The following is a 12,170-nucleotide window of genomic DNA, read 5'->3' as shown; positions in this document are numbered from 1 at the left end:
AACCACAGGATACGTCCAGCACATAATTCACGAAGTCCTCATGGGCGCTCATCCATAATGTACACAGTACCTCAGGTGTATGGAACCAGAGACTATCTACACAGCATCGATCTGAACAGGGTTGAAGCCTGCTTGGAAAACTGTGTTTTCAAAGACTTTCCATGCGATGAAGATGTCTTCAGTATCTGTGTGGACCTGATTTCAGAGCATAACCTGGATGTCACAGATGATGTGTTTGCAACAATTGATCTATATATAAGACTCAGACAGTTGATTACTAGTGATTTGGAACTGTAGTGATAAATGTAAAAACATTTTGTTGCGTTGACAGTTTGCTACCTTGTCACTAATTTGGACTTCAGTAGACGTTTCCTGGGAGTACCTGCATTTGCTTCAGCAAATTGTTGCACCATCATAATGATGGGTCAAAGCCATTCCCAAGCTCTGTAACCAAGTAAGAAGAAACGCTAAAATAATAAGATCAATGCATGCTGAGCTGATATAATAATCAATATATTGATACATTACACAAGTATGGTCAGATGGTTTTTGATTTTGATATTTTCCCTTTATTATCAATTTCACTTCATTACAGTTTGAACATTATGTTGATTATTAAATAGAAAATAAAGGAATTGAAAACTGCTGTTGAAACCTAATTTTTCATGTGTGCATCCAATGCTGATTTAAAGCCCCCACCCCAAATAAATCACACTTAAATTGAGAAAGTGGTTTATTGTATTTCAAAATAAAATAAAAAAATCTCTACATAACCATTACAGAAGGCTTTGAGTTATTTTCTAAAATCATTTTTAAAAATAATGACAAATAATGCTTCAAGGTGTAAAAAAAAAGAATAACTGAAAAAAAGTGTTCTTTCTCAGCTGTTTTCTGGTTAAATCTGATATTGAGCTACTGCAATGGCATCAATCTGTTATTGAAGATATAAGTAAGCATAACCTTAAAATAACAGCAATATAAATAAAATGCTGAGTAAACAAAAGAAACGTTTTAATGAATACGGATAAATAAAACACTCTGTTCCATTTGTTCCAGAACTACAGAGTAGAAACATGTTCACGCACAGAACATTTAAAGTATGTGACTGATATAAGAAACAAAACATCAGAAATGATTCATAAATGATTTATACAACCAAGAGCTGCTTGTTTACAAGCATGTTGGCCATATCTCAATTTTTAACTGTGGAATAAACCAGCTATTGTGGCCTCAAGTAAAATGATTAAAAGTTAAAAAAAAAAGTCATAGCAGCAATACAAAATCTTTCAATTAAACCCAAAATATTGAGGAAATACATTTTACTGCAGACTCAGATTTATGTTTTAAACTTTTTCTTTAACTTTGGTGTACTTTAACAGAAAAAAACAAACACCAGTAGGAGAGTGCCTACAACTAAGACATTGCAGGTCTTATAAATACTCCAGAGAACAATACATTGCAAAAATACAAACACTGTGGAGGTAAGATGAGCTAAAAACTGTGTTTTTAAGATAATGCTAAACTTTGAAAGTGTAATGCTAAAAACTCCTTAAACTCACATGTTCTTCAGCTGAAGTCTGTTACACTATATCCATCACCCATACACTGCTTTCTAGGACCTTGTTTATTTCGTATCGAAACTCTGGATAGTTATCATAATTAACCGGCAACTCAAGGTAGCAACCGCATGTGTGGGCAACTGGCCGTCTCTGAATACCTTGAAGTTGAGTGAAGCTAACACTGATGGTTTTTCCAAGACACAAATCAGATCCCGTGCAGAACCGAAGAAAAAGTGACAGGTGCTGTGTGTCTGATTCCCTGAGATAAGAACTTAAATATTTGCTGATGTTTTTCTGCTGTGCATTCATGATTGCAGGGTATACAATTGAACGTACAACCTTTCTTAATGTTGGTTGGAGATTTTCATATGCAGCTGTAATACTTTCCATCTCTGACCTCAGCGGGGAAAGCACAGTGCTCCACTGCTCAATAACAAAGGCAGGTTCCTGAATGAGCTTTTGGTGAGCAAGCTCCTCAAGTAGCACCTCAAAGTTATCAGCTGTTGGTACTCTTCGACAGTTATGGAGATCCATGATTTCCAGAAGCTCTTCTCTGTCCACACTCTGAAAATCTGAACGGCAAGATTCAAACACCATTCGATCGGACTCTGTAACATACCTAAGGAAGCTATCAACAAGAGGACTCTTTATACAACCAAGAGCTGCTTGCTCCAGTATTACTGGAGCAAGTTTTATAGGCAGGTACTTCTGTTTTTGCCAGCCAAAGGCAATGATTCGGCCAATGCTTTCCCATTGTTGCTGTCCAAAATCATGACGCAAGTAGGGCACCTTAAAGTTATTGCCCATTGTGCACTGTTCATAAAAGTCCTGCCAAAACTCGGAGAGGACATCCCTCAAAACTCCACCATCATCAACAGCCTTTTCTCGCCTTCCATCAGGAAGCACCACTTGAATACATATGTCCTCCTGAGTGACACTTGGATCACAAAAATGTGAAATTAGTTCTTTCAGGATTTGGCCACGGTGAAGAACAAGGATTTTTTTAATCCCATCTCTCTGAACAATGGGCTCCTCCAAATAATCAAAGTGTGAAGAAGAAAGCACTGGACTAGATGACTGTGGAGACAGCGGAAGGGTGTCATCAAGACTGAGACTACCTGTGTTAGAAATGTGTCCTGTGAGAAAGGTAACAGTGCCACTGTCTTCTAAAATGTCAACATTGATTGCTGCATCTAGCTCTTGGACACTGGACAAATCACCCATGTCAACAGTAGAGTAAACTAGGTGAACATTATCACTGCTGCTGTTTGTCAGGACACTGCTGTTTCCAACATATATGACATCAAAACTTTCTGGTGCTTTGGATTGAGTCAGTGGTGTGTGAACCTGAGAGTGAGTAGAAAAACTTAAAGCTTCTTGGTCATTTCCACTGGGGTTGTCTGGTTCTGAGTCACTGCCACTGTCCTTTTTTTTGGTTGTTAGGTAAAATCGCAAAAGAGGTAGTTTTGTCTGCTCATAAAGTTCTCCAACGGTAATATGTTTATCAAGTGAATGTTCCTGAAAATCTGTCATATCAAACTCAAAATCTGTGATTCTTCCCTGTGAATTTCTTTGAGACGGAAAAAACAAACCCACTGCCTTTTCAATTAACTCATTTTTTCTACAGTCCTTTGACACATCAATTTTTCTTGTTCCACCACCTTTCTTTGTCCTAACTTGAAAAAACTTCCCATCTCGAGAATTCAGCCATCCTATCTCAACTTTTCGCATACTTTTTTGAGCATTTCTGATGGTAACATTTTCTGAGACCTGCTTCTGATCGTTGCCTTTGTTTCTTGAAATCTTGGCTCTCAGTCGGTCAAAAAGTTTTGATTTCCGGCCAGCAGGATCATTTCCCCTCCTTCTGCAATATCCAAGAAGCGCCAGTCGATCACCATAAGATGGGAGATACTCCTTAAGCTGCTCATCTGTCATGAGCAGAAGGACACTGGAGTCAATCTAGAAAAAAAATGTTGAAACAGTTATTTAACCTATAAATAAAAAAGTTTTAAAAAAAAGTAAAAAAAGGCCAAATGATAAAACTTATCTTTCTTCACCATGTCGCTATAATAGTGTTGTATGATAACTGCTAAATGGTACTGATTTCCTCAACAATCTAACTACCTTATCCTTTTCCAGTCGTTGTATGACTTCCTCTGAAACATCCCGTGATTTTAAGAAGTCACATATCTCTTCCATCCTGTGACAGTTACAAACAATAAGTAATGAATAACGTCTAATAAAATATAACATTGCAAAAGATTTATTATGAACATGATAGTAGAGTTGGATGATATTACTGAAAAACGATGCAAGCATTTCATATCAGTTTATTACTGATTAGTTGTTATTTTGTTTTGTTTTTATATCTGAAATGCTGCCAAACTGGTGATGTTATCTTTCCTCTTTTATCCACAGCTTTCACACCTTTATTTATTTATTTATTTATTAAAGTTATGAGGCACGGTGGCGAAACATGAAACTGCTGCTCCGCAAGTTACTCAACAGCTTGTTGCTAGTTCACCAGTGAGTGAGTGAGGGAGTTGAATAATGCCATCAACCTAGCTTAGCTGGCCTTGAGAGGTTGAGTGGCTAAAGCCTTTCCTCTGCCTACATCCTCCAGAATGCTCTGTGGTTCTGGATCAGAGTTCAGAGAATATTCTATATATTGAATATTCTATCAGACGCACGATCTATTAATATTGATCACGTGTCTATCGTGATATATATTATTGATTTATTGTCCAGCCCTACATGATAGATAGAAATATTATTTCAGACTCAAGATCCAGCCAAAAAAAAAAACAGGATAACAGACAACCAAGCAGCTATACAGATCTGCAATCACAAAGCAATACACAAAGAAACTACATAAAAGTCCATCCATCCATTTTCTATACCGCTGAATCCGTCGGTCGGGTCGCGGGACTACATAAAAGTAATAAAGAAAACTCTACCAGTGTCTCCACAACTAAATGGTAAAGTGTAGAGCTTAAGTTTGAAAGTTCTGTGTTTACATTTTTCCCCTGAAACATTTTAATGGTTGAACACTTCCCAAAATGAAATTCTCATCGTTGTAAAACGATCAAGTACATGAACATCATCAGAATTATCTTAGTTTTGATCTTAATTACTTTCATTTAAACACACAATATGATAAATTGTATTTTTACAAGAGTTGCAACTTACCTCTGTTTAGGTTCACGTCAAAGGAACCTCCTCTGTCTGTCTCTTTAGGCTGTAGCGTCCCGGTTGGAAAGATGGTCTCTCAAACTGATGGTTCACAATCCTTTATTGAACAGCCTTGCATGTGAACACACCGTAAGAGCTAGAAACATACAGAATAAATACATTATTAGTAACTCTGACAGTATGTTACCTTTATTCGTTAATATTGTCTTCAATATTTTACTGTACTGTGAAATAAAACAAAATACACAAAGATAAAACCTGTGACCTTACATAGCATATAACATTGAAACTTATAAACCTATATATGATAAACATGACTGACACATAAAACACGAGTGCCCTCTACTGGGAAAAACATTACTGCTAAGCTTGATAGCAACCTGTATGCTCCGTGAAATATAATTAAATATACATTTATACAATAAAACACTACTACCAACCTTGTTCCTCCATCAACCAGGTGCTAAAGGACCTTTTCAATCCACAATAATACTGTAGTAATATGTTCCGTTCAACTGTGGAGCACATCGCCTCTCTTTTCCCCGGAGTTCGCGCTACTACCGCAGTTTGCGACAATCGATTTACGACACCTTCCTGTTCTAAGCTTTTCAAAATAAAAGCATTGGCTGCGCAACAGCTGCAGCAGAAGGACAAACACATATGAATAAATTTATAATACAGAACATATTAGTAGTCCTTTACACTCCCACCAAATTATTAGAGCTTAACTAGCAAACAAAGGGAGCGATAATAATTTCCTAATGAAGAAAGGACCTACAACCCTTAAAGTCTGTGAAAACTCAGTCCACAAGAAAGGATGAACATTAACTGTAAAATATAGTTAAACAGTCTCAAAAAGCAGAACCAGTTTCTGCACTGGACGTTCTACTATAGAAGGTTTGCTAGGACATTTTCCTTTCTCCATCTTCTTTTCTCCAAAGCGAAGCTTTACTTTCCTTACGAGTCCGTCTTTGTCAGTCACTGTGTCCATTACACGTGCTAATCTCCATTCATTGCGAGGTAAGTCATCCATCTTTTCCATGACAACATCTCCAACTTTCAAGTTTCTCCTTGGAGTATGCCATTTCTGCCTTGTTGCGATGTTGGACAAATATTCCCTTTTCCAACGTGACCAAAACTGTTCTGCTAGGTACTGCACCTGCCGCCACCTTTTCCGTGCATAAATGTCCTCTTTGATGAATTTACCTGGAGGTGGCAGGGCTGCCTTAGATTTCATGGTGAGCAGGTGATTTGGAGTCAACGGCTCTGGGCTGGTTGGGTCACTTAAGCTGTCCACTGTAAGAGGTCTGCTGTATGGAAGCAAATCGTAATCAAAATTCAAATTCAAATGCATTATCAGAAATGCTTTTTCATTTTAAGAATGTGGCTGCATTATTTGACTCATAAATATAATTACTAATCAAACATCCTATTTGCATTTCAATTTTCTTCTTCAAGACTGCTCATTCTTTCACTTAATTCAAATGAAAAGGACAAAGACATTTGAAATTTAATTTTCAAAATATGCCTCAGCAAATAGATACCAAAATTCAATTTGAAATGTAAAAGTTGAAAATTCAAATGCATTATCAGAAATGCTTTTGCATTTTAAGAATGTGGCTGCATTATTTGACTCATAAATAAAATTACTAATCAATCATCCTATTGCATTTCAATTTTCTTCTTCAAGACTGCACATTCTATGCCATAATCAAAAAGAAAACTAAGCGGACATTGCTTTTTCGTTTTAGTGGTCTGCATGCAAAATACTGCCCACAATTCGATAATGAAAAAGCAATCTGAGCGGCGCAGGAGAGTGACGTCACGCCTGCTGACCGTGCTACCCATCATGTAGGCTACGGTAGGGGGCGGTGTGCATATTTGCTGTACAGTTTAGCTGCCCAGGTGGAGTCAAACAATATATCCATTCTGATGCCGGTGACCGGGTTGAACGGGTCACAGAGAGCTTGGCTGCATACTCTGCCGTCACAGATTCAGAGGTTAGTGCAGCAAGGGCTAGCGCGTCGCGGCTACGACCGGCCATGACTTTCGGGCCGCGGCCATCGCTGAGGGAGCAGCCATTAATGAGGCTGAGACAGACTTTGCGAACAGGAGTCGGGGGATTACCTTTCACAGGTAGGATTCAACATTACTATTGGTTGCATTTTGTCAATAGAATATTATTGTACTGTATTTGTGTCTGCCGGCGAAATCGTAGCCAGCAAACGTTAAACTAGGATATGTTTATAGCCGGTGTTATGCCGAGAAGTGCTCCCCCTGCTGGTCGTACTTTAAGGAGAGTCTGTGATGGAATGATATGATAAAACTACATCATAATTTGTTTACCTAATTGAATTAACGGATGCAAATCTCAATAAGTCCAAATTTGTATATACAATTAAAATAACCAAATTTCATAGTTTCAGGTTCATTTTTATATCATTTCATCTGGGCTATAATGAGTTGAGATTGTTAATAGAAAATGTATCCAACAGTCTTTCGTGTTGACTCCAAAAGTATTAGTCACGGCCCTTACTTTTGAATATATGTCCAATAACATAAAAATAGTTAGGAATAGGAATACTCTAAACTCTACAATTGTCAGATTATCATAATTGTACACGTATTATTAATTTACATGAAGAGATGTGAAAAAAGATGCACGAATGAAACACCATTGTCAGCTCAATATTATTTTTTTTGGATCAATGTAATAATCCACACCTGAAACGATTTACGCGCGCTCCGTGAATGGGAATGCACTTCTCGGCAGAACACCTCTGTTCACACGGCTATTAGGCCAACGGAAACTTCATAAATCATATATTCCATAACACAGGCTTAGATTACAACTAACACAAGAATGCTACTTTTGAAATAATGCAAATATTACTGTTATAACATTGACCATCACATTTTACTCAGGTTTATTAATGACGTTTATTATGCCTGTATTATTCACATGTAATTCTTTCATCCTAACAAAAGTATTTACCTCATGTCTCATACCCACCCCTCAGATTGTCCGACCGAGAGTTGGTGTTATTCCCTCCATCTTCGGCTTACAGGTTCACCTAATAAGAGTAGGTGTATCATCATAAGGCTATTAGCATTCATAAATTGAAATATTATCAATAACAGGGCAGGGTGAAATACTTATCCCTGTGTGTGTGTGTATTTTTATATATTTTAATATAATGCTTCTTCCTTTTAGCCAGAAAAGGGCAGGACTACATGTTCTTCCAGAAAAGCTGAAGAGAGCCTGTCTGTGACCACTCAGGATGACCCAGAAGCTTCAACCTCAAACTCACTAACTCAGCCTAATGATTTGAGTATTTCTTTTTTAAACATCATATCAAAATTACCGTTCTAAATATGTTAAATAGCTACTTCTCAATATTTATACTGGTGGATGTTGTGGACAATGCTTTGTACTACATCGCAGGGTTTGTAGTCCTCCAGATTCTGCAAAAGCTGTCCTGTGGTGTGTGCCATGCAAGCTTGGTCAGAGATGCTGTACCTTCATCATTTCATGATAGCTACCACTTTCTAGCCCTGAAAAACAACGGTGTACTAGTGATTCCATCATGTGGCACAGTGAAGGTGCTGAGAGCTGCAGAGTGGGTGATTCGCCAAGCTTCAGCAAAGCTGTAAAGACGACGACAGTCACGTACATCATCCGGGAGGAGAACGGAGGATGTTCTTCAGCTTGGGGAACACATTGAGGAGACAAAGTTTGGCATCAACAACCATTATTCCAACTTGTTGTCATTGTTTGTGTCTGTGTTTCTGAAAATAAGGCCCCACCACATTGGCAAACTGACCTCTCTTGACCTGCATAAAAGGGAGCATGAGACAAAAACAAGCTCTGCAAAACACTCCTCTTTCAGGGTGTTAGACCCTATTCTTTATATTGGAAGCCTAAGAACCAGTTGGAGCAGTCTTAAGTTAAACAAAGTATTTATTGGAGGTCACAGGTCAAGTATCAGCGCTGGACTTGGAGAGACAGAGTTCTCGCATGAAATCCGTCCGACCAAGTCCAGAGATCTGGAAACATTTCATATTTATGTTCACCCTTATCTCAGAGGTTGTACCTACATTTGACGGCGCATTATTGAATATTTACTCATGCTGTGAGCAGGCCATCCACCGTCTTCGTCATGTTCTTTGGATGTGATAAGCGATGTGTGTGTGTGCGTGTTGTTTCAGGCGTGCATCTACTGCACCAGACCTATCTGTCCTAAGAGACGCTTTATCTGACCCAGTTATTTTATCCCGCTACGTCATCTTAAAGTGTTGGACATACATTTGCGTTGTATGAGCAGAGTGTAACGTACAAACTAGGAACATAGATTATCTAGAGAACTACAGAATATGAATACATAAAGTCTAAGAATAAAGCCTATTTATAACAAGGGCTCTTAGCTCATTTTGTTTTGCTTTAGGTTGATACCATTCAAAATATTTAAACTTGTGTATATACAACTACCTTCTTGTACAGTGTTTTTTATATTCTTCATATTTTATTATAGTATTTCTATATTTCTAGACTAACTCAGAGAGATCCCTGAACAAGTAGTGCATGTGTCTTGACTGCGGTTCATGCACAATTGGCAATTTAAAAAACATTGTACCTTGAACCTTGATGCTATGGTCATAACAAAGTTATGCTGTGAAGCCAAAAAAGCAAAAATCAAAGATATTTTCTTACATTGTTTTGGCCTTGTGAAATACTTTATTACAGATTTGATAAAGATGTTACATAAAAATCATAACAGCTGTATAGTGTCTTTATTCCTCTTCAATGATACAAAGCTTGTAGTACGTGATTGGAAAATTCGTTAGGTCAACAGCTTGAATGATCTTCAAGCAGTGTGTATACATACGTACTCATTCATTCGTAGGGCACCATAGGCAATCGTCAAATAAATACACATACAAAACAAACATCCTCTACCTTACACTAGAAATATATATATACACATACATATGTACAAAGCTGGATTCTCATTCCATCCGTTCCAAATTACAAAATTACGACAAGGCTCGAGCTGCCAAAACAGCGGCAGCTGACAACGAACATCGGTGTCTTATAAATATAGCCTACTGACCAGTCTATCACACACTGTCATTCTGCTGTTAATGTACGGTACCTGTAGTTGGTGTTTTGGCCCTAGTGTGAGTCCCCCCCGCCCCCCCCCCCTCCCCACCAGAAAATGTGCGAGCCCTTGCTGTCAGTGGTCACAGACAGGCTCTCTTCAGCTTTTCTGGAAGAACATGTAGTCCTGCCCTTTTCTGGCTAAAATGAAGAAGCATAATATTAAAATATATAAAAATACACACACACAGGGATAAGTATTTCACCCCGCCCTGTTATTGATAATATTTCAATTTATGAATGCTAATAGCCTTATGATGATACACCTACTCTTATTAGGTGAACCTGTAAGCCGAAGATGGAGGGAATAACACCAACTCTCGGTCGGACAATCTGAGGGGTGGGTATGAGACATGAGGTAAATACTTTTGTTAGGATGAAAGAATTACATGTGAATAATACAGGCATAATAAACGTCATTAATAAACCTGAGTAAAATGTGATGGTCAATGTTATAACAGTAATATTTGCATTATTTCAAAAGTAGCATTCTTGTGTTAGTTGTAATCTAAGCCTGTGTTATGGAATATATGATTTATGAAGTTTCCGTTGGCCTAATAGCCGTGTGAACAGAGGTGTTCTGCCGAGAAGTGCATTCCCATTCACGGAGCGCGCGTAAACCGTTTCAGGTGTGGATTATTACATTTATCCAAAAAAAATAATATTGAGCTGACAATGGTGTTTCATTCGTGCATCTTTTTTCACATCTCTTCATGTAAATTAATAATACGTGTACAATTATGATAATCTGACAATTGTAGAGTTTAGAGTATTCCTATTCCTAACTATTTTTATATTATTGGACATATATTCAAAAGTAAGGGCCGTGACTAATACTTTTGGAGTCAACACGAAAGACTGTTGGATACATTTTCTATTAACAATCTCAACTCATTATAGCCCAGATGAAATTATATAAAAATGAACCTGAAACTATGAAATTTGGTTATTTTAATTGTATATACAAATTTGGACTTATTGAGATTTGCATCCGTTAATTCAATTAGGTAAACAAATTATGATGTAGTTTTATCGTATCATTCCATCACAGACTCTCCTTAAAGTACGACCAGCAGGGGGAGCACTTCTCGGCATAACACCTGCTATAAACATATCCTAGTTTAACGTTTGCTGGCTACGATTTCGCCGGCAGACACAAATACAGTACAATAATATTCTATTGACAAAATGCAACCAATAGTAATGTTGAATCCTACCTGTGAAAGGTAATCCCCCGACTCCTGTTCGCAAAGTCTGTCTCAGCCTCATTAATGGCTGCTCCCTCAGCGATGGCCGCGGCCCGAAAGTCATGGCCGGTCGTAGCCGCGACGCGCTAGCCCTTGCTGCACTAACCTCTGAATCTGTGACGGCAGAGTATGCAGCCAAGCTCTCTGTGACCCGTTCAACCCGGTCACCGGCATCAGAATGGATATATTGTTTGACTCCACCTGGGCAGCTAAACTGTACAGCAAATATGCACACCGCCCCCTACCGTAGCCTACATGATGGGTAGCACGGTCAGCAGGCGTGACGTCACTCTCCTGCGCCGCTCAGATTGCTTTTTCATTATCGAATTGTGGGCAGTATTTTGCATGCAGACCACTAAAACGAAAAAGCAATGTCCGCTTAGTTTTCTTTTTGATTATGGCATAGAATGTGCAGTCTTGAAGAAGAAAATTGAAATGCAATAGGATGATTGATTAGTAATTTTATTTATGAGTCAAATAATGCAGCCACATTCTTAAAATGCAAAAGCATTTCTGATAATGCATTTGAATTTTCAACTTTTACATTTCAAATTGAATTTTGGTATCTATTTGCTGAGGCATATTTTGAAAATTAAATTCCAAATGTCTTTGTCCTTTTCATTTGAATTAAGTGAAAGAATGAGCAGTCTTGAAGAAGAAAATTGAAATGCAAATAGGATGTTTGATTAGTAATTATATTTATGAGTCAAATAATGCAGCCACATTCTTAAAATGAAAAAGCATTTCTGATAATGCATTTGAATTTGAATTTTGATTACGATTTGCTTCCATACTGCTGTTCGTAATGGCCATTGCCTCATAAAAGAATGTTCTTAATGATGCATCATCCAGTCTACCTGACGAAAGTGAAGCAGTTGAACACAGAATGTTTCGAACTGTCCTGATTTGTCTTTCCCATACCCCTCCTGTATGGCTTGAATGAGGAGTGTGCATTTTGAAGTCACACTGTTTCTCGGCAAGAAATGTGGTAATTCGGTTAGGGTCCACTTGCTT

At 38.0% G+C, this 12,170-nt stretch overlaps 3 long non-coding RNA genes across 3 annotated transcripts; 1 reads left to right on the top strand and 2 right to left on the bottom strand.

Moving 5' to 3' along the window:
- Positions 1-679: 679 nt before the first annotated feature.
- On the bottom strand, positions 680-5,316 carry LOC142378623 (uncharacterized). The gene is made up of 3 exons (XR_012769623.1): positions 5,192-5,316; positions 4,749-4,887; positions 680-3,518 (listed from the first exon to the last, which is right to left on the bottom strand). It is a non-coding gene; the product is annotated as an uncharacterized LOC142378623 (long non-coding RNA).
- Positions 5,317-6,583: 1,267 nt separating this feature from the next.
- Positions 6,584-9,526, top strand: LOC142378620 (uncharacterized). Its single transcript, XR_012769619.1, has 3 exons — positions 6,584-6,887; positions 7,772-7,834; positions 7,966-9,526. It is a non-coding gene; the product is annotated as an uncharacterized LOC142378620 (long non-coding RNA).
- Positions 9,527-9,987: 461 nt separating this feature from the next.
- LOC142378622 (uncharacterized) lies at positions 9,988-11,438 on the bottom strand. Its single transcript, XR_012769622.1, has 3 exons — positions 11,127-11,438; positions 10,180-10,242; positions 9,988-10,050 (listed from the first exon to the last, which is right to left on the bottom strand). It is a non-coding gene; the product is annotated as an uncharacterized LOC142378622 (long non-coding RNA).
- Positions 11,439-12,170: the final 732 nt, after the last annotated feature.

The sequence above is a fragment of the Odontesthes bonariensis genome, chromosome 4 (genome assembly GCF_027942865.1).
Source record: "Odontesthes bonariensis isolate fOdoBon6 chromosome 4, fOdoBon6.hap1, whole genome shotgun sequence".
NCBI lineage: Eukaryota > Metazoa > Chordata > Actinopteri > Atheriniformes > Atherinopsidae > Odontesthes > Odontesthes bonariensis.
The sequence above is the reverse complement of the archived record's forward strand: the minus strand, read 5'-3'. Positions and strand labels throughout refer to the sequence as shown.